Genomic DNA, 22,482 nt, shown 5'->3' with positions numbered 1-22,482 from the left:
GGGGGCGATGCTCTGCCCCTCCGGGGGGTCGCTCTGCCGCAACCAGAGCCACTCTAGCACTTGGGGCAGAGGCCAAGGAGCCATCCCCAGCGCCTGGGCCATCTTTGCTCCAATGGAGCCTCGGCTGCGGGAGAGGAAGAGAGAGACAGAGAAGAGGGAGAGGGGGAGGGGTGGAGAAGCAGATGGGCGCTTCTCCTGTGTGCCCTGGCCGGGAATCGAACCCAGGACTTCGGCACGCCAGGCCGACGCTCTAACACTGAGCCAACCGGCCAGGGCCGGTCTGATGCCTTTTTTTTTTTAATTGCTTTCTCTGTATGTGTACATGAGTATGTGTTTAAACTGAAGGCCATTTTCTGGTCCTGCTCCCATGAGTGGCCACATCAGGTAGAAAAAGAGAGGGAAACCAGATGATGTGGGAAGTGTCATCTCAACAACATTTCATTTATATACAGAATTGAACAGACAACCAGAGTCACTATTGTTTAAGTGAAAAAAAAAAAAGATAGACTCCCACATGCACCCCGATCTACAAGGATCCACCTGGCAACCCCCGTCAGGGGCTGATGTTCAAATCACCAGAGCTATCCTCAGTGCCTGAAGCCAATGCTTGGACCAGCCAAGCTATCCTCAGGCCCTAGGGCCATGCTCAAACCAATAGAGGCACTGGCTGTGGGAGGGGAAGAGATGGAGAAGGGAGAGAAGCAGGGGAAGAAAAGCAGATGGTTGCCACGACCAGGGATGAACCCAAGACATCCACATGTCAGGCCAATGTTCTACTCACTGAACCAACTGTCCAGGGCTAAAAATGTAACAATATATAAAGGTTTATAAGTAGAATGATTAGCTTGACCATGCAGTAGTGCAGTGGATAGAGCATCGGCCTGGGATGTTGAGGACCCAGGTTCAAAACCCCAAGGTTACTGGCTTGAGTGCAGGCTCACCACCATGAGTGTGGGGTTGCTGGCTTTAGCATGGCATGATAGACAAGGTGTGGCACGTGGCAACTATGAACTGATGCTTCTCAAGCTCTCCCTTCTTGTCTCTCTCTCTCTCTCTCTCATTAAAAATAAATAAGAGGCATGATTATTCACTATAGAAAATAAAATATTACTTTTAAAAACATTCATAAAATTTTATTTGATGATTTACTCAGTGTTTAAAATGATCCATAGACCTAAATACGTACACATGTATAAATCTATATTATATTTATATTTATAACTTAAAATTATCACATTAAAATTTAATCTTTTTTGCATCAATATATCTTACTTGTATTATTTGATATCTTATTTCTGTTAATAGCATCTCTATCGCCCCAGTTTTTGAAATTAAAAAATTTTGCATTTGCGCCTTGGCCAGTTGGTTTAGCAATAGAACATCAGCCTGTTGTGTGTAAGTCTAGGTTTCGACTCCTAGCTAGGGCACACAGAAGAAGCACCCATCTGCTTCTCCACCCTTCCTCCTCTCCTTCCTCTCTGTCTCTCTCTTCCCCTCCCACAGCCAAGGCTCCATTAGAACAAAGTTGGCCAGGGCACTGAGGACGGCTCCATGGCCTCTGCCTCAGGCACTAGAATGACTCTGGTGACAATGGAGCGATGCCCCAGAGGGGCCAAGCACTGCCCATGGTGGGCATGCTTGGGTGGATCCTGGTAGGGCACATGTGGGAGTCTGTCTGACTGCCTCCTTGCTTCTCACTTCAAAAAAATACAAAAGAAAAATTCCCTTATACTCTTGCCATTTAGCAGGGTGTTTATAACAAATTGATATTTAACTTAAAGCTGTTTCTTGAATCCAGCTCTCTTCTCTTGATTTAATGAAACTTCAGTCTTCTCTTTATCTCTCACCTGACTATCACACCTCTTTACTGGCCTCTGCTATTAAGCCCATCCCACTCCAGTATGTCTTCTAAAGTTTTAACTTCCTCTCTATGATTCTGTTGCTTTCTTGTTAAAAGCATTTATTGAATAAGTAAGATAAAAATCCTAACTTGCTCCACTGTCAAAAAGAAACTGACCAATCTGATTCCAAATTATTATTTTTCTTTCTTATTAAACAACTCTTGAATTTCTGTTACTAATTTACCCAACACTTCCCTTTTAGGGCACATACTTTCTTGATGTTTCATCTTCTCATTACTTAAAATTAACTTTTTGATCATGCTGTAAGTCCCAAATTTAATATAATATTTATTTCATTTACAAAGAGTAAAGATGGAAGGAGGATTACACTTTCTATTCACCATTCACTGCCACATTTTATTTACATCATTATTTAATTCATCACATCTTATTGTAACACTAATTGTAAAGCCACTATCCACGGCCACCATCACAGCTGCCTGGCCCATGCAGGTTTGCACTAGATTCGGACAGATGGTAATGAAACAATGGAGCCAAGAACTGGTGGGCCAAAACCTTTTTAATCCAATATACAAACAAGGAAGTCCCTGATACAAAGTCACTTATTTGAGGCATAATGGGATTCCTCATGAGAGGAATACTACATCAAAAAGGGTCGAAAAGACTTAGTTCTAAAACCAAGCCCCAGGATCCTGCCTGCCCACAGCCCGCCCCCAACACATATTAATATAATCACGCCCATTCCAAGCAATCACCTGGGTGACGGGCTTCCACGTGGGCAGCGCCATCTTTAACCAAGTGAGCATAATATTTTATCTGCCCAATACTAATTTAAAGCTGCCATTTTTCACTAGAGTATAGGGTCTATGTTTAGCAAAAAAATAAATAATAATAATTGTAAGAATAAGACGGCACTAGAACACCAGGTGTACAGACTTTATTAGAGGAGAAAGACCTGCTGGGGCACTCCTCCAGGAGAAGTGCACCCAAACAGATTCTGAGGCAAATTTTTTATAGGGTTAAGGGAGAGCTTTGAGCAAGTGTGTGTTGTGTCAGCAACTCTGGTATGCTCCCTTCTGTAGTTTTACGATATCGGCTTCTTGGAATGCTTTTCCTCAGGGTGGCTGACCAGCATCCTGGAACTTTTCTGTTTCAGGGGCAATATTCCAGTAAGGGTGGGGTCAGATAGCCAAGCAGAACAGCAAAAGGGCAGTTTGGAAGTTTTGGTAAATTCATGTATCCATCATTTCTCAACTCTGTGGTATGATAAAAGAAAAAGAGGTGAGGGGAAGAAACGAAAAAAAGAAAAATAAGGGGGTATGTGGTCCAGGAAGGAGGTTTGTCTCGGCCGGCTATCTTCTGGAGCTACTTCCTGCTGTTATCCCTACTGGGGCCTCCTTCGTGCACCTCTCCCTGAGGCAATTGGAGTAGGGGTTGCAAATGTATTTGATTGTAGGCAATCCTGGAGATTACTCTCATCCGGGCCTGTAGGAATTTGATAAAGAAGGGGCAAGTATTTGGATATCAGGAATGCAGAGATAAGGAGGGTTGTATAGCGGGGTGGGGGGGGGGTGGGGGGGGTGGGGGTGGTGGTGGTGAAAGTTCTTCTATGGTAAAGGTAGAGATATTTTTTCCTGGCAGCCCTGGAGAGAGCAGTTAGTTTCAGCTAAAAGAAATGTTTCATGTCCATTTGTAGGCTCTTCTTCAGCCAAGAAGACCCAGTGGTCTTGTCCCCTTACTATGTGAAGGATAAAAAGACTGAGAAGCATTAAGAGGTGAATGCTATTCATTCTCCTAGTTCTTCAGGAATATGGGAGAGCTTTAGGGTTAAGGGACCTGTAGGGGTTGAAAGATAGGATTTAGGAGGTTTGCTGATATACGGTTTCAGATTTTTCTGTTTCACGAGGGCAGGTTTCAGGGTTGATGTGTAGGGTTAGGTAGATTTTTCTAATTTTCTGATTCACAAAGGTCTGCATGCGGTTCTGTAAGAAACTAGTAAACACATGTAAAAGGCAGGGTTTTAAAGTTAGAAAAATAAATAGGAGAGTGAGTGGACCAATGAAAGACATCCAGTTTATGTAAAACCACTGATTCCATGTTTATGAATTTGCTGAGCTTCAGAGAAAGAGAGAGAGAGAGAGTAGGCATAAGACAGGGAAGTTGCCAGTCCCCCTGCCCCTAGACCTACTTCTGTAGAGATTCCTAAAGCAACAAGAAGAGGGATTACCTGTATAGCTTGTTTGGTCCTTAGATTGATGGGTAGTGTACTAGAAACTGGAAGAGGCTCATGGGGTGGGATTAGGTTGATATTTTGGGTGAGATAGATTAGGATACAGGTTTCTGTCTAATTAGTAGGGAGACACATATAGGTGTTGGTCACACACGAGTAGAAAGCACCTGATTGGTTAAGGCAGGTTGAGAGGTGAACAGAGAATGGAAGGACAAGAGGTCAGTTTTGTTTCTCTGTTTCTAAGCTCCAGATGGTCAGGGTGGAGGAAAGAGTCACCCTTAGTAGCAGTAGGAGTTGTCAGGATCACGGTGTGTTGACCTGTCCACATGAAAGTCAGTCCTTGGGTGATGTAATGCTGAAAGCACCTCTTGGACAGTCTTTGAACAGTTTGCTGAGTAATCTGTAAATCCTACAAGTACTTAGGGAAAGAGTGGTTACATTTCTATACTTTGCAGTTAGAGTCCTACTGACCACTGCTTCTAGCTGGAATTAGCAGCAGGTCCCAGTCTATAATAGGCATGGGGCATTGAGATAAGAGGAATAAAGGAGATACTATACATTAAATAAAGTAACAAAATCAGACTGTCAATACCCACAGTAGAGATTTCTGAGGGATAAATAAAACTTAAATATTCAAGCGAGATATAGTGGATGGCCCTTGTGTTTACAAGAAATGAGATTAGCTTATCTGCTATTTGGAAGAAATACCTTAGGCTCATGAACAATGTCCTTGGGCCTTCAGTGGCAATTCTCAGCATGCTGGGCAAGGTCAGGTCACAGGTAGCTGAAGCAGGGCTAAAAGAGACTGAACTCTCCCTCCATGGAGCAAGGGGGCAGCTTACCTTCTCATGTCCCTCTTTCCACAGCAGAGGTGTGTCCCTTCATGGGGCCAGGAAGCCTGGCAGGCTTCAGTTCAATGACCTTTTTTCCACTCTTGAAGTAGGGCCCTGATGGAATTCTATGAAGCCCTTTAGGGTGCTGGAGCCAAAAGCTGGTATTTCCTGACTTCTTTTGGACCTTATTTGCCTTTTCTGTTGCTTCCTTGGTCATTATAGACCTTAAAAGCCATGCTCAGAAGATCTCACTGAGAGGCTTGACTAAGAAAGCAAAATTGGGAATTCAGTGTTTAAAGAAGCCTATTAGACTGAAGAAAGAAAAGATTTGATTTGCAGTGGTAGGTGGTTGGAGACTGTGGAGGGTCTGAGTTAGATCCAGGGTGAGACCTCAGGTGGTAGGGGTTAAGGTGATGCCTAGATAGACCACAGACTAAGAGTAAAATTGAGCCTTAGCAGAGAAGACGCAATAGTCCTTCATAGAGAGGAAGTTAAGAAGGGTGGTGGTGTGTCTCCTTGAGGCAGGCAGGGGCTGCAGAGGAGTAGGTTATTTACATATTGTGAGAAAGAACTAGTTTTAAGATTGCATGCTGCTAAATCCTGAGCTAGTGCCTGCCTAAACAGATGTGGGCTGTTTTTGATCCCCTGGGGTAAGACAGTCCACATAAGTTACTGAGCTGCATTAGTGTTCGAATCAGTCCAGGTGAATGCAAACAGAAAGTAGAAGTCAGGGTATAGAGGAATGGTAAAGAAGGCATTTTTGAGGTTTAGGATTGTGAATGAGTGGTGTTTGAGAAAATGTATGACAGTAACTTGTAGAGATTAGGGACTACTGGATGGAGGGGAATTACTGCCTCATTGATTAGGTGTAAGGCTTGTATGAGGTGATAAGCCCCTGAAGGTTTTCAAACAGGAAGGGTGGGGGTATTGTAGGGAGAGTCCATGGGGATGAGTAAACCTGGTTTAAGAGGTGGGTAATTATTGGTTTAAGGCCTTAGAAACAGACACAGTTACACATTAAACAAAGACTTTACATAAAAGTTATGAATTAAGGAATTTAAATGAGCACGCTTTATTTGTTCCAATTCAAATTATACTAGAGATATTTTCTAACAAACAGAGACAAGACAGATTACTTACAAAGTTTAATAGACAATTCTGTTTTTTTAAGTTTTTCAAGATGGCAGGGAGTTGCCAGCAAAGAGGGGAGGAAGAGAGAAAGCAGATGGATGGACAGTGTGAGCAGCTGGATGGAAAAGAAGGAGGATCAGAATCTGCAGGAGGAGGAGGAGAAGGTTAAAGTACTGGTGTGGCGCCACATGGTCAGAGGAGTCAACAGGATTTAGAGCTCTGAGGAGAGGGGAGGGGGTGAAGAGGAAAGAGGCACAGTCACAGTTTGTAAGGAGGGAGGAGGGGTCGGAGAGGAGACAGACAGAACCGCAGTTTGTAAGGAGGGAAGAGAGGTCAGAGAAGAGACAGGCACCGTAGCCAGAGCCACAGCTTCTAAGGAGGGGGGAGGGGATGAAGAACACAGTGGAGAAGGGAGAGGCCCCTGGCCAGCAGGGGAGGAGAAATCGAGACTGGTGAATGAGAAAACAGAATTTAGTGAAGGGAGGGGGCTTTCTGGAGGGAAGAGACTCCAGCAAAAAAGATTTGCTGAGGGAATAAAGAGGGGTCCCGAGAGAGGGGTGCCCTCAGGGGTGAGGCAGGAGAAGGAGAGAGTTGGGAGTTAGGAGAAGGAGAGAGTTGGGAATTCACGGAGAAGGAAAGATTAGGAGCAGAGATTTTAGGTGAGGTTTCTTTGGCCAAAAATGCGTGTAGAACAGGAGGCACAGAAATTAAGGACAGGGGAGAAGGGAGAAGAAAGCCCGCATGTAAGGAATTTCTGATGCCCTTCCCGTCCAGTGGCAGCAATTGTCAAGATCTCTTAGGATATTGTAATCGAATGTCCCGTTTTCAGGCCAATGGGAGTCATTTTCTAGTCTGTACTGAGGCCATGCCATGTTACAGAAGATTAATTTCTTCGGTTTGAGGTCTGAGAGATCGAGTTTGGTGAGGATTTTTATGAGACATCCTAGAGAGATCTGGTCGGAAGGCTTAGACTCTGAAGAGCCCATAGTGGAGACAGGTGCGCAAGAGGGGGCGTCCCGCCTTTTGTCACTGTCCCAAGAGGAGAGAATCTCCGTGCGGGGGAGTTGTCCCTGATAGAGGTCGTCACCACCTGTCAGGGAGCTCCGAGGACAAGAAGTCTGAGAGAGTGGAGAGGTTTGGCTAGGCGCCTCGTCTTCCGTGCAGTCCACTGAGACTGAAAGTCAAACCCCTCAAAACGTGAGGTGTGTCAGAGAAAACCGTCCGACCAGGAAGGGGTGTTTTAGAGAGAAATTTAGAGGCCAACCGGAGAAGGAGAAGGGAGAAACTCCTTACCTTCTTGTCCAGCAGGGGTTTAGGACAGAGTTAGACTGCCGGCCAATCAACCCACAATTACACGTCCAAACAGAATCAGGAGTAAGCCCGGGACGAGGTGCCGCTGCCCATTGCTTCCCTGGTTGTAAGTTTGGACGGCAAAGAGGGATCGCCCAGGCAGTTAGTACCCTGTCCCGGGTTTTGGCACCAGATGTAAGAATGAGACGGCACTCGAACACCAGGTGTACAGGCTTTATTAGAGGAGAAAGACCTGCTGGGGCGCTCCTCCAGGAGAAGTGCACCCAAACAGAGTCTGAGGCAAATTTTTTATAGGGCTAAGGGAGAGCTTTGAGCAAGTGTGTGTTGCATCAGCAATTCTGGTATGCTCCCTTCTGTAGTTTTACGATATCGGCTTCTTGGAATGCTTTTCCTCAGGGTGGCTGACCAGCATCCTGGAACTTCTCTGTTTCAGGGGCGATAGTCCAGTAAGGGTGGGGTCAGTTAGCCAAGCAGAATAGCAAAAGGGCAGTTTGGAAGTTTTGGTAAATTTATGTATCCATCAATAATAATATTAATAATTTTTGTTTATTGGCAGCATATGACAAAGACTCGAGTTTATCAGATACTAAATAGGTTTATTGAAAAAATAAAGGTTTTGTTTAAATTAGGATACTAAGTAAACAAAAACTTGTACAATTTTTATTTGAAATAGTTGCCTTCAGAAGACTAAACAACAGAAATAGCAAGAATGTCAAACTAATTATTAAGAAATAATATTTTTTTGGCAAAGCTTTTTTCCGAAATATTTTAGGAAATATATTATTTCAACCTCAAGATCTCCAAAAGTATTTATTTAAAATATTAATAGGAACTAAAAATAGAGTTTATCAAAGGTTTCTGTGGACCAGAAAATAAAATAACAAAACAATTTTATGCATGGGTAACTTAAATCATAGCATTAATATTTCTCTTATATTACAATAAATGTTTAGCTTCACTATTTTAGGTTTACACATCTTCTTGGTTCTGATGGAGTTGCTTAAGGTCTTATTGATATATATATAATATATATATATAATATATATAAATAGATATAAATAGCACAAACTGGTATTGCCCACTATTTGTTGAAGATTTACTCTCAGCAGGACATAAAGTCTTAATTTGTAACCCACCCTTCCACTCTTTTAAATTTTCTATTAAAAGTGTTTCTGTAAGAGATGAAATGTTAGCTAATATATAACTCTTAGATAAAAAAGCATACTGTATTTGTGTAAGAGTTCCAGAAACTACCAGTAACTTCAAGGGAAGCCAACTCCAGCAATCAGATATTCTAGCTCCAGGGGACTTGGTAGCTTTCAGCCATAAAAACCAGACCTTTGCTTCAGCAGTTTCGAGATAGTCTTTGGAATAGACTGTGCTGACTTACACGTATAGAACTTTCAACCCTGTTCCTGAGATTCTTTGTTCCATTTCCACTCTCCTAATGAAATCACCTTCCTTCACGGATATGATAGACAAACAAGGGTCTGTCATCTTCTCAGTTGTTGACATTTGAGTAAACTATCTTTCCTAATACTGTATCAGCATTTGTTTCTTAGGTATTGAGTGTTGGCTTTTAAAGCGGGAAGCAGTCAAACCTGAGTTCAGTTTTACTTTGGTGACTGGATTTTTATTAAACATTGTGCTTATCTGTTTATTTTATTTTTTTACTTTATTGTTACTTAAGACTTTTATGTTATTCATACATTGATGTTTTAAAAAATAAATATTATAAATATTTTATGTTGTCAAGCCTTGAAAAGACAAAGCATTCTACTTAAATGTAGATATCCTTAATATGCACAGTGTTTAGAATGTGTTAGACCTGTGGCCATGGTCATGGCCATGCAGGTGCAAGTTTTCATTGAATTCAGGCAAACAGCAAAGGAAGTATGGAGCCAGAAAATGGTGGGCCATTTTGTTTATTAAAGTCCCTTAACGGTGGATGAGCAAACAGGCTGGGAAGACTGCTTCCCTCTCTCTCAGTACCCACCAACCTCAGCAGTTCCCAGCCACATAGAGGTGCTAAATCCATGAAAATTCCCAAAGTTAGTGAGGCAACATTGAGTAAGACATCTAAACAAAAAAGAAGAAAGGGATTACTGGAGATTAGATTCCACAAATGGGAATGGACGATTTATAGGTAGTTGAGGAAGAGCAGATCAAACATGGCAGGAAAACCCCCTATGACATTCAGAAACAATGGGACACAAGGGGTATCTAGCCACAGGCACTGGCCTGAAGCTTTCTTATTTACCATTCTTTTTTTATTTTCTTTTTCTTTTTTTGTGACAGAGACAGAGAGAGGGACAGATAGGGACAGACAGACAGGAAGGGAGATAAGAAGATTCAGTTCTTCCTTGTAGTTCTGTAGTATCCTTAGTTGTTCATTAATTTCTTTTTCATATGTGCCTTGACTGGAGAAAGATTACAGTAGACCTAGTGACCCCTTGCTCAAGCCAGCCACTTTGGGCTCAAGGTGGTGAGCCTTGCTCAAACCAGCTGAGCCCACTTACAAGCTGGCAACCTCGGAGTTTCAAACCTGGGTCCTCTGCATCCCAGTCCTATGCTCTATTCACTGCATCACCACCTGGTCAGGCTCTTATTTACCATTCATAATTCAAGTTAGGCATCCTACATCCTGTGGTCTCCCTCCTGAAGGAGGTTTCTCTGCTTAAATCTCTTGAGCAGGGCCTGACCTGTGGTGGTGCAGTGGATAAAGCGTCGACCTGGAAATGCTGAGGTCGCTGGTTCGAAACCATGGGCTTGCCTGGTCAAGGCACATATGGGAGTTGATGCTTCCAGCTTCTCCCCACTTCTCTCTGTCTCTCCTCTCTCTCTCTCTCTCTCTCTCTCTCTCTCTCTCTCTCTCTCTCTCCCCCTCTCCCTCTCCTCTCTAAAATGAATAAATAAATAAAAAATTTTAATAAAAAAAAAATCTCTTGAGCAGGAAAGGAGAGAGGGTCAAAGATTCTTCCCGAGTCTTTTGTTTCTTGGTAAACAGCTTAAAATCAATGTCCTAAAACACTAGAGCATCGAACTGGGATGTGGAGGACCCATGTTCGAGACCCCGAGGTTGCCAGCTTGAACGCAAGCTCATTTGGTTTGAGCAAAGTTCATCAGCTTAAGACCAAGGTCGCTGGCTCAAGCAAGGGATCATTCTGTCTTTGTAACCCCCCGGTCAAGGCACATATGAGAAGTCAATCAATGAACAACTAAGGAGCTGCAACGAAGAATTGATGTTTCTCATCTCTCTCCCTTCCTGTCTGTCTGTCCCTATCTGTCCCTCTCTCTCACTCTTTCTGTCTCTGACACACACACACACACACAATCCTAAAACACAGCTTCAGGGTGTAACAATTTTAGTCCCTTCAAGACCTATACATTTTTTGATGGTACAACCTAAACCTCATGTTACCTATCAGTTACTCCATTAAAGGGTCGATGCAGCAATTTTTAATAGTTTCCAATCTTACTTGCAATCACTTGTCTTTCTTTTTTTGTATCACATTGATTCTGTTCTCTTTCACTTGCAGTTTCCCACATCCTTTTTCATTCCCTTGTTTCAGATCTAGATGAATTTGTTGCCAGTGGAAATGGTGTTCTTTTACAGAGTTTCAGAAAAAGCATTTTATAGGTCTCACATATGGAAGATTGTGGCTTGGTACATTTTAATAGAAGGCTGCCCACAGGTTCCCAGTTTCTCATATCTATCTGTCCTACTAAGAAAAAAGTCCATTCTTGTCTTCATTAAGCCCAATACAAAGACCAGAGTCCTCATATTCTCTGCCATGCTTCCATCAATATCAAATATTAGTCCAGTCCAGGTGCTGCTTGGAGCCTGTACTTGGAAGTCTGCATGACAAATGGAGAGTCTATAGGCAGCTTTAGGATTGCCTGGCGACATGAAAAACCTACAAACAAATGGAGTGAGCATGTGACTCCAAACGAGGGAAGGAAAAAGGGAGGGGTTTTCTCAGTTAAACTTGTGTTTATATTGTCTTGGCTTGGAAGTGTAGTACTCTAGCCTGCTGAAAACTACCAGGGTCACATAGAGACATCTACTCAAGACACAAACTGATGTTTAGGGGAAGAGGGGGAGGCCTGCCAAGAGATGCAAAGAAGAAGACCTCTTGTATTTCCTTCTCCCTTAGCTTTTATTGATCACAAGCAGAACAGAGGTAATAGTATTACAAAGAAAGAAGACTGGGTGATAAGGGGAAAGAATGACTAATGGCCATGTTACTGACATGGAAAAAGGGCTAATTTGGGTCAGTACATTCTTTTTCTTTTACTAATTAACAAGCACAAAGGAAGGGGCAATCTGGAACCTCTAAACTCCTTTTCTAAAGCTCATTCACATGCATTCCTTTGTGTTTGCACAAAGGTCACTCACTCAAAAAGTTTCTTGGTGTTTGCATCCAAAAGACATTCAAGGCCCTGGACAGTTGGCTCAGTGGTAGAGAGTCAGCCTGGCATGTGGAAGTCCTGAGTTTGATTCCTGGCCAGGACACACAGGAGAAACGTCCATCTGCTTCTCCACCCCTCCCCCTCTCCTTCCTCTCTGTCTCTCTCTTCCCCTCCCGCAGCTGAGGTTCCACTGGAGCAAAGTTGGCCTGGGCGCTGAGGATGGCTCCATGACCTCTGCCTCAGGTGTTAGAATGGCTCTGGTAGCAATAGAACAATGCCCCAAATGAGCAGAGAATCGCCCCCTAGCGGGCTTGTTGAGTGGACTGCAGTTGGGTGCATGAAGGAATCTGTCTCTTTGCCTCCCAGTTTCTCACTTCAAAAAGATTAAAGAAAAAAAAAAAGAATAAGACATTCACTTGAGGCTTTTAACTAAAGTTCCCCAATTCAAGTAATAGAGTGTTTAAGGTTAGATGGATGATTCTTTGCTAGCTTTTTCTTTAAAGCAGCTTGTTTTAAATAGCTTGTTAGTCTTTCCCAGGCTTATGTTTGTTCCTCCCACTAGCCAATCAGATCCTTCTTCTAGGCTACAGTGGTAGGCCTGCCTCTATGGTCACCATCTTGACTTTTACTATACATACCTTAAAGTAGAAGCACAGAAGCACCTCCCTCCAAAGTTTGGCGATGAACCAGCTGTACCCTGGGGAGATAGAAAATCTAGTTCTTCTTTCCTAAGGGGGGGTTATGGGGAATATTAATCTTCTTAGTGGGGCTATCACCTGGGGTGTCAAGCTATAAATGCTTTTTAGTAAATGAAATGTTGTAACCTCCTACTGAAGTAGGCATTCCAAGTTTTATTAAACTTAATACTTGATTCCCTCTTCTCTAATTTATTATACTCAATGTCTGATTCCCTCTGCTTCTTTTTCATTAATATTTTGCTACCTATGATAACAAATTTACATTAATTTAATAGGAATTACTTCAGAATCTGTAATAAATTAGATACTATCTGAGTTACTGTGGTTTACCAGTTTTCTGGTAAAATCACTTCTTACATAGTAAAGTAAGCAATATAAATACAATTTCACAGAAGATAATTAAGAAACTAAATTACTTTCAAACACATGCCCTGGGAAATACTTGCATAATAAAGGAATTTAAATGTTATCTTTTTCATCTTATGTTTTTCATTAAATAGATCACCTAAACATCATTATAAAGAAAAATTAATTTTATTTTATAAAATATGTTTCTTTAAAATATCCTATATGTCATCAAATTCATACATCCATTTATTCTAAAAGAATGATTCAATTTATCAATTTAATCAAGTTTATGTATTATTTTTATTACTTTACATAAATATTTGCCTTAATAGTATTTATAATTAATTTAGCTTTTTTTTTCAATAATTCTTATATATTTTATACATTTAATTTTAGTAGCTTTAAAAAATTACAGTCCTGATTTTAAATATACATAGATCAAATAGTAATAGTAAAATTTAGTTTTACAAAGATGTTCTGGGCCCTGGTTAGTTGGTTCAGTGGCCTGGCATGTGGATGCCCTGGGTTTGATTACTGGTCAAGGCACATAGGAGAAGTGACCATCTGCTTCTCCACCCCTCCCCATTCTCTCTCTCTCTTCATTCGTGTTACCATAACTCAGTTGATTCAAGTGCATCAGCCCTGGGCACTGACGATGGTTCTGTGGAGCCACCACCTCAGGAACTAAAAAAACTTGGTTGCTGAGCATGGCTCCAGATGGGCAGAGCATCAGCCCTAGGTAGGTGTTGCCAGGTGGATTCAGGTCAATTTGCAAGTGGAAGTCTATCTATCTCTCCTCTCACCTATAAAAGAAGAAAAAAATAAATGAAATTTTAACAAATGCTACAAGATGAATAACCCTTTAAAGCATTATGCTGAGTGAAATAAGCTTGGTACAAAAAGACAAAATTATATGATTTCACTTATATAAGATATCTAGAGTAGTTAAATTCATAAAGACTAAAAATAGAATGGTGGTTGCCAGGGCTGAAAGAAAGTCACTTAACAGGTAAAGAGTTTCCATTTAAAACAATGAAAAAGTTCTGGAGAATGAAGGTACTAATGATTGCACAACAATATGGATGAATGTACTTAATGCCACTGACCTGTCTTCTTAAAAATAATTAAAATGAAAATTTTATATGATGCATAGTTTACCATAGTAAAAACTATATGTCTCAATTCAACCTTGGCTGGCTAGCTCAGTTGGTTAGAGCATCATCAATAGGCCAAAGTTGAGGGTTCAAACCCCTTGGCCCCGGGCACTGAGGATGACTCCGTCGAGTCTCCACCTCAAACACTAAAAATAGCTTGTGAGCATGGCGCAAGCTGGGCAGATCATTGGCCTTAGATGGGAATTGCGAGATGGATCCTAGTCAGGGTGCATGCGGGAGTCTATCTCTCTATCTCCCTTCTTCACTTTGAAAGAAGAAAAACAAACAAACAAACAAAAATAAAGGTGTTACTAGCTGGATTCTGTCCTCTTAAAAATCATGTGTTGAAGCCTTCACCTCATAATGTGACTGTTATAATTAAATTAAATTGGATATGATTAAATTAAAAGGGAACCATTAAAGTAGGCCCAAATTTAATGTAACAGTGTCTTTGTAAGAAGAGATTAGAATATCCAACATGACAACAGAGTAGGTCAAAGGTACCCTCACCTCATCCCAGAACCAGTCTGGAATTACAGCTAAATTATAGAACAACTATATTCTAGAGAAACAACTTGAAGAACCACCTGAAGACTAGCTGAACAGAATTTTTATAAGCAAGGATTTACAGAAGAAGCCACATCAAGAATGGTATGTAGAGAGGTGAAAAGGTGTGGTCCTGCTTTCTTGGGTGGAGGTTAAGTTCTGGAGAGATATGTCAGCTGCTGGGGGGTTCCCCCTGAGAACCATCAGATCTCAACCCTAAGACTGGTAGCCTAGCCTAAAAGACCAGAGCCAGGAAGAGACACCTACATAACATCTGTTTGTGAAAATCAGGAAGAAACAGGAGGCGGCTTAGCTATGGTACATTTACAAAATATAATATTACTAGACCATAAAAAAGAAGGTAATCCTACCCTTGGCAACATCATGAATGGACCTGGAAAACATTATGTTAAGTGAAATAAGCCTATCAGAAAAAGACAAGTAGCATGTAATTTCACTCATATGTGGAATTTTTTCTTTAATTTTTATTTTTTTATAGAGACAGAGAGAGAGAGAGAGAGTCAGAGACAGGGATAGATAGGGACAGACCTACAGGAATGGAGAGAGATGAGAAGCATCAATCATCAGTTTTTCGTTGCAACACCTTAGTTGTTCAATGATTGCTTTCTCATATGTGCCTTGACCGTGGGCCTTCAGCAGACTGAGTAACCCCTTGCTGTAGCCAGTGACCTTGAGTCCAAGCTGGCGAGCTTTTGTTCAAACCAGATGAGTCCATGCTCAAGCTAGCGACCTCAGGGTCTCGAACCTGGATCCTTCCGCATCCCAGTCCAATGCTCTATCCACTGCACCATCGCCTGGTCAGGCCATATGTGGAATTTAATGAACAAAATAAACTAACAAACAAAAAGAAATAGACTTATAGACAGAGAACAGACTGACACCTCTCAGAGGAGATGGGGTTTGGGAAGCTGGGTGAAAAGGTGAAGAGATTAAGTGAAAAAAAAAAAAAAAAGGAAGAGCCTGACCAGGCAGTGGCAAAGTGGATAGAGCGTCGGACTGGGATGTGGAAGGACCCAGGACCCAGGTTGGAGACCCCGGGGTTGCCAGCCAGCTTGAGTGCAGGCTCATCTGGCTTGAGCAAAAAGCTCACTAGCATGGACCCAAGGTCACTGGCTCAAGCAGGGGGTTGCTCAGTCTGCTGAAGGCCTGCGGTCATGGCACATATGAGAAAGCAATCAATAAACAACTACGGTGTCGCAACAAAAAGCTGATTGATGCTTCTCTGTCTCCATTCCTGTCTGTCTGTCCCTATCTATCCTTCTATCTGACTCTCTCTCTGTCTCTGTAAAAAAATAAAATAAAAAATAAAAAAGAAAGAAAATGCAAACACAGACAAGAGCACGGTGATTATCAAAGGGGAAAGAGTGTGAGGAGAGGTAGAGGAGGGTATAGGGAAGATAAATGGTGATGGAAGGAGACTTGACTTACATGGTAAACATACGAGAGGATAAATTATAGGATTGTATACCTGAAATCTATATAATTTTATTAATCACTGTCACCACAATATATTCAATAAAATAAAAAAAGGAAATTAGGACATAAAGAGAGACACCAAAAATGTTAGTGATAATATCAATTATACTGATAACTTATAGGTATGTATTGTTTACTTCTCAGAATTGAAAAATCCCACAGAAATACAAAATTGTTTATTCTTTTATTATATACCTGTGCTGTGCTATATAAATTTAAACTAACTTGTTAAATTAATGTTTTAATTCCTTAGTCACACTAGCCATCATGCTCAATTGCCACATGTGGCTGAGATCTACTATATTGATTAGTGCAGATGTAGTACATTTTTATTATTGCACAAAGTTTTATTATGTTGCACAAAGTTGTTAGTCATTAATAATTATAATGAACACAAAAAAAGTTCAATAATTTAGTAAGAGAAACAAAAGTTTTAAATTCCCTTATCACTGGAACTCATTTCCAATAAAGGCTTTAAAGTAATTCACAAAGTAATACCCATTCTTAATTATGAGAATATGAAATATGCACAATTCTCTGTATAAATAAATGTTACAAAATAAAGTTTTCTGTTTTATAATAAAGTTGGAAATATGACAATAAACTTGGCTTCATTTCCTTTTTGATAATCATGGATGGAAATAGATAATTAAATGATGTTTATTAAAACTCCCTCTGGCACTCAATTTTTCAAAATAATGTGTTTCTCATTATTGGATATCAAAGAAGGAAACAAATTGTTGAGGGAACATTCAAATTAATTTATCCCATTAAAATGTCTATCCATGGATATCAGTTTTTATTACATTCTGCAGCCACAGGATTACAATGATATTATAAAAATATCTCATCTAGTTGAAAGTAAATGAAACTGGATACTCAAGATAATAAGGAAGACCATTGCTAAAAATTATGTTTTGTAATGTTGTTTTCTTTCATTTTTTTAACTGACATTTAAAAAGTAAAATAACATATTAGGAAGAAAAAAAGAAGTAAAATAACATATTAAATCAAACTTGTTAGCCGTATTTCTTCCAAGAACTGTAATATTGGTATATCAATTAGATTTACAAAAAATATTTAAAATATTTTAGTAATTAGTGTTATTATGTAGCAGTATAAAATTATTTTTGTGATTTATCAGATATTTTAATTTACAGAAAAATTGAGTAAAAATCCAGAGTTCCCATATCTCCTTCACTACTGGACTTGTTTCTATTGTTAATAACATTTTGCATTAATGTGGTATGTTTGTTACTATTGATAAACTATATTGATACATTACTACTAGCTATGGTTTATAGTTAAGGCTCTCTCTGTGTTGTACATTCAATGGATTTTAACAAATGTGAAATGAGTTGTAATATTATACAAAATAGTTTCATTGCTTTAAAAACCTTCTATGCTATACCTATTCATCCCCTCATCCTTCCCCCTTAACCCTGAAAGCCTTGATTTTTTAATGACTCCATGGTTTCTCTTTTTCCAGAATATCAAATAGTGTAGTTGATATTATACAATATGTAGTCTCTTTACATAAACTTCTTTCATTTAGCAATGTTTAAGTTCCTCTATACCTTTGTGTCGCTACATAACTTACTCTTTATACTTTATTCAAATTTTAAAAAATTATTTTTTGCAGTCTATCAGAATTTTTAAATTGTATTTTTAAATAATTTAAGACATTGTAAAAGTACCACAGGAATTGGTCATATGTTCTTCACTCATCCTCCCTAATGTTCATTCTAACAAGTCTGATAATAAAAACTATAAAATTAACATTGGTATGATACTATTCAGTGAATTATACACTTTATTGGTATTTCATTATTTTTCCCACTGATTTCATTTTTATTCAAATGCATAATCCTCTTGAATCTAGCACAAAATCTGGTGTCCAATAAGAAACATAATCAGGCTATTCTGCTACGGTAGTAAGAAAAATATCCAATCTTATTCTACAGAAAATCCACCAAAACTTTTTGCATCTGAGTTACAAAAAAATATATAATAGCGCCTTCTAATAAATCTTCCTAAGGTAGATGTGATATTGTGTCCTACTGAGAAAAGAATGAATCATAAAGCTGTGTTTTTACCAGTGTAACATTCATCTAAGTCCTGGAATAGCTTATAAATGTACTTTACAAGATTTACTTATCCCAATTTATTCTGACTGAACAGAATACACATTCAACATAAATTAGAATAATAAATGATATTAAACACAGTCACAGGTATCTATAACAAAACATATCCCTTCACATGCGCTTTTCTTATCACAATAGATACCAAATCTAGAAGAAAATCTTAGCCATAGTATAGTTGTGAAAAAGTCATGTGCTGATGGCAGACAACAGAAAAACAATTTCAAGATTAAGGATCAAGAAAACAATTTTTATTGTATGAAATTAATAAACTTAAATATGAAGATAATATAAATGCAGTTATTAAACTAGTGCTATTTACTGAATCAAAATGCATGACAATTTCTTTATAGTTATCCAACCCTAAGAATTTCATAAGAGGTTAGGGAAATGGAGTAACATAAATAAGCTAAATAAATGGTAGCTTAAAATAATATTATAAACTGATTCATGAGTATTTCCACAGAAGCTGAAAAAGTAATTATGAAGAGAATTAGTTAAATATTTGTTAAAATGTTAATAACAAATAAACAGGATTCAGAGTTATATATAATATTCATGTAAAATTTTTATGTTTTATAGATTTTTGAGATATTCTGTGGAAAGATGTCATCAAGAAAGACTTGTTTTTTTTAAGTATCTTTAATGTTTTCATTAATATTGTTACAATTAATATAATTCACGAAAAATAAAACAGAATTAAACGTGTATAAGTTATCAAACTCTGTATATTTCTTCCTTCCTTTCAGGAAATATTTTAACCATTTAAAACAGGCATAACAATACAAGTAAGGTAAAAGTTTATAGAATATTACACTCTATCCTGTATGTTATTGTTGGGCAGATAAAATATATTATGCTCACTTTGTTAAAGATGGCGCTGCCCACGTGGAGGCTGTTGCCCAGGTGATATTAATGTGTGTTGGGGGCAGGCTGTGGGCAGGCAGAATCCTTGTAGCCTGGGGCTTAGTTTTAGGACTAAGCCTTTCCCACCCTTTTTGATGTGGGGTGGTACAATCCAATCATGCCTCAGAGAAGTGACTTTGTATTAGAGACTTCCTTGTTTGTATATTGGATTAAGGGTTATGAATCTACACTATAAAGTGGGGGCAGAACGGGAGTTTGTGCTCTTGGTTCCTGAGATTATCATTAGAGGAGAGAGCAGAGAGAGGCCATGTGGCCAGGAGAAGCAGCCAAGATGGCGGAGTGTTGAGTGAGAAGTGAGTTAGTGCAGAGTTTGACGCTGGAGAAGGAAGGAGATGGGGAACAGAGGTGAATAAAGTCTGATGAGCTAGAAACCTTTGATTCTAGGAAACTCGGATAAGTCAGTAGCTTTGTGAGCACTGAATGTGAGTTGGTTTTGGAGTCCAGTGTGTATTTTTTGCTTGCCCGCCGGGTGCAAGCTAGGATTCAAGACTATGGCCCATCAGTTTTTGGCTCCGTTGTTTCTTTGCCGACTGTCCGAATCCATGCGAACCTGCATGGGCCAGGCAGCTGTGATGGTAGCCCTGGCTACTGGCTTTACAGTTATGAAAGATACCTTGACCTTGAATAATTCTGAACTTTACAAAGATATAGCCTATATAGCTTAATGATAAAAATGTAGATTCTTAACCTAGACTTTCTATGTTTAATTCTGGTCTCTGTGATCCTGGGCAAGTTGATTAACTCATATCCAAAGTAATCCTGTTAATGAAACCTTCCCCATAAGCTTGATAAAAAAGTAAATGAGTTAATGTTTGTTAATTATTTAGTGTCTCAAACATAAAAAGTTCAAGAGGTATTAGCCAATATTTTGTGTTCTTATTGTCAATGACCCACCTTAGCAGAAATACAAATTTCTAAGGGAGTAATAATATAAAAATAAATAAATAATAAATTTATGTAACAATACATTTAGAAGAAATAACATTCCTACGGAAACTAAGTATTTTTGTTTTACTAAAAGATTTCAGGTGGAAATATTTTAAAATTGATTTTTGTTTGAAAGGATGTCCCAATCTTACTATGATTATTAATAATTAATCCAGTGAAATAAAGTAACATATTTTGCTCAAGACCTTTTAAATTAAGTTACTTTCATATGCTTTCTAAACATCTCATTGAAGGTTAATGAACCAATACATCTACCAGAAATCTCTGAAATTGCAAATGCCTTCAAAAACTATTAGACTGATTGCCACTATTTTACTTCTTCTAAAAGTCATGAAATACAAAGTTGATAATGTTCTTAATCACCCTGTCAGTGTCAGAGCATCTGAAATACAAAGAAATTATACTACATAGGGTGAAAAATATTTACCTGAAGAGATGTACTACATTGGACATTGAATGAAATACCTCAGACTATTTTTTAATTGAATTCTTAACATAATAAATATTTTCAATAGGTTGTAGCATTTATGACATAAAAACATATAAGTCCAACATTCCATGAGTGTGCTTTATACATTATGTTTTAAAGTTGCAACTCTAAGTTTTAGAAGAAATATTGTATATATGTAAGACATTTTACAAAGAAAAAAGTTCTAGAAAAAGAATTTTTTTTCCAAAATGACCTTAACATTTTTCTAAGCTTGACTATATTTTAGACAGAATTCATCTCCCTATCAGCCCCTGACCTTCATATCTTAGAGCATTTACTTCAGAAAATATTCAACTGTAAATTCTTTATCTTTCCTTTTGATATGTAAATTTTATCCCAGCCTCTTGTTCATTTTTCAACCTAAGAGTGTCTTTCTCAAGGACCTGGGAGTCACCTCTTTGAAATGTAAATTTTAAGATAGTATCTTATCTCCCAGTGTCTACTGGAGGCTAAGATCCTAATTCCAGAAGAAAACATAGATGGCCTAATTATATTGACTATCTTCCTCCCTAATATCTTCCATTTATTTTCCACTGGGTCAGTCCAGGATATAAAAACTCTCTTGCCTTTTGTTTTAGTAAGGTTGAGTTCAATCTCTCTCCAGTATTGCAATAGTCTTGAATAAAATCTTACTTGCCTGTTCAACTTGTCTGGTTCAATGTTTCTTTGATATTTATTTCTTTACTTGGATATTTTATTTAAAGTAACATTTCACTGATATCAAAGGTAATCAAGTCTCAATATAATAAACTGAAAGGATGTATCTTCATTCTATTTCACTGAAGTTTGATGCATGCCCCTTTTTTGACAAAAATTATGACATGTCACCCAGGTCGGATTTTTATAAGAAACACTGATAATAATATTCTTTTTGCACAAATATCTTTCATGATTCAAGTAAAAAAATTGACATTTTGTAACAGTTTCTCAAACAGTCTATTATAGAATCATTTAATGCTTCTTTGGGAAATAGGCCTTAGAAGAAAAGCTTTATGTTTGAAGTCCACATATGTGATACCAGTTAGACTTCCAACAATTTTCTATTATTTTACAGTAAGAATATTTGGTTTAGAGAACAAAGAAAATGTATTCTTTTTGGAGCAAAGAGGCCACATGCACACACACACAAACACAGAATACCACATACTTATTCTGTTGCTACAAATTGATTTCTTATGTGTTACTTATCACTAGACTGGGGAGACAAGATGCATATAGTTTTGTTTTATTCAGAATTTGCTTAGAAATACAATCTGCCAAAAATGATAAATGCTTAGAGAGATGGAAAACTAAAGAGCAATTAAGGATAATTGACACCTCATTGTCTTTGAAAAGCATCTATTCTGAAGACGTAAGGAGCACAATACATTGACATTTTTTTACTTGGTAAAAAGCCAAAGTCTACACAGGAAATGTGCAACACTTGGCTAAATTTCTAATATTGCTAATTATGTTGAATAATTGCAAGAGGGAAAAGGAGAGAAGAATTGGATTTGCATGAATAGAGTCTTGTAGTAGAGAGCAGCCAATTTAAAGAACAGTTGAAAGAAGTTTTACACAGCAATTTGGGGGAAAGAAAGTCAACATATTCATCTTAGGTTTTTTATATTGACTTGTTCCACTTTAGATTTGGGCCATATTTAGCATTATTGCTCACACATATTTCATAGATGCTACTGTCTGTGTAGGAAGGAACAATTCTCTTACTCATTAGTCCCTTACATAGCTTGACCAAGTGGTGGCACAGTGGATAGAGTGTTGGCCTGGGAGGCTGAGGACTGAGGTTCAAAACCCCAAGGTCACTGGCTTGAGCGCAGGTTTACCAGCTCGAGCGCAGGGTTGCCAGCTTGAGTGCAGGGTCTCCAGCTTGAACACAGAGTTGCCGGCTTGAGCATGAGATCATAGACATAACCCCGTGGTCACTGGCTCAAGTCCAAAAGTAGCTGGTTT

Source organism: Saccopteryx bilineata, chromosome 5 (genome assembly GCF_036850765.1).
Source record: "Saccopteryx bilineata isolate mSacBil1 chromosome 5, mSacBil1_pri_phased_curated, whole genome shotgun sequence".
NCBI classification, from domain to species: Eukaryota; Metazoa; Chordata; class Mammalia; order Chiroptera; family Emballonuridae; genus Saccopteryx; species Saccopteryx bilineata.
The sequence above is the reverse complement of the archived record's forward strand: the minus strand, read 5'-3'. Positions refer to the sequence as shown.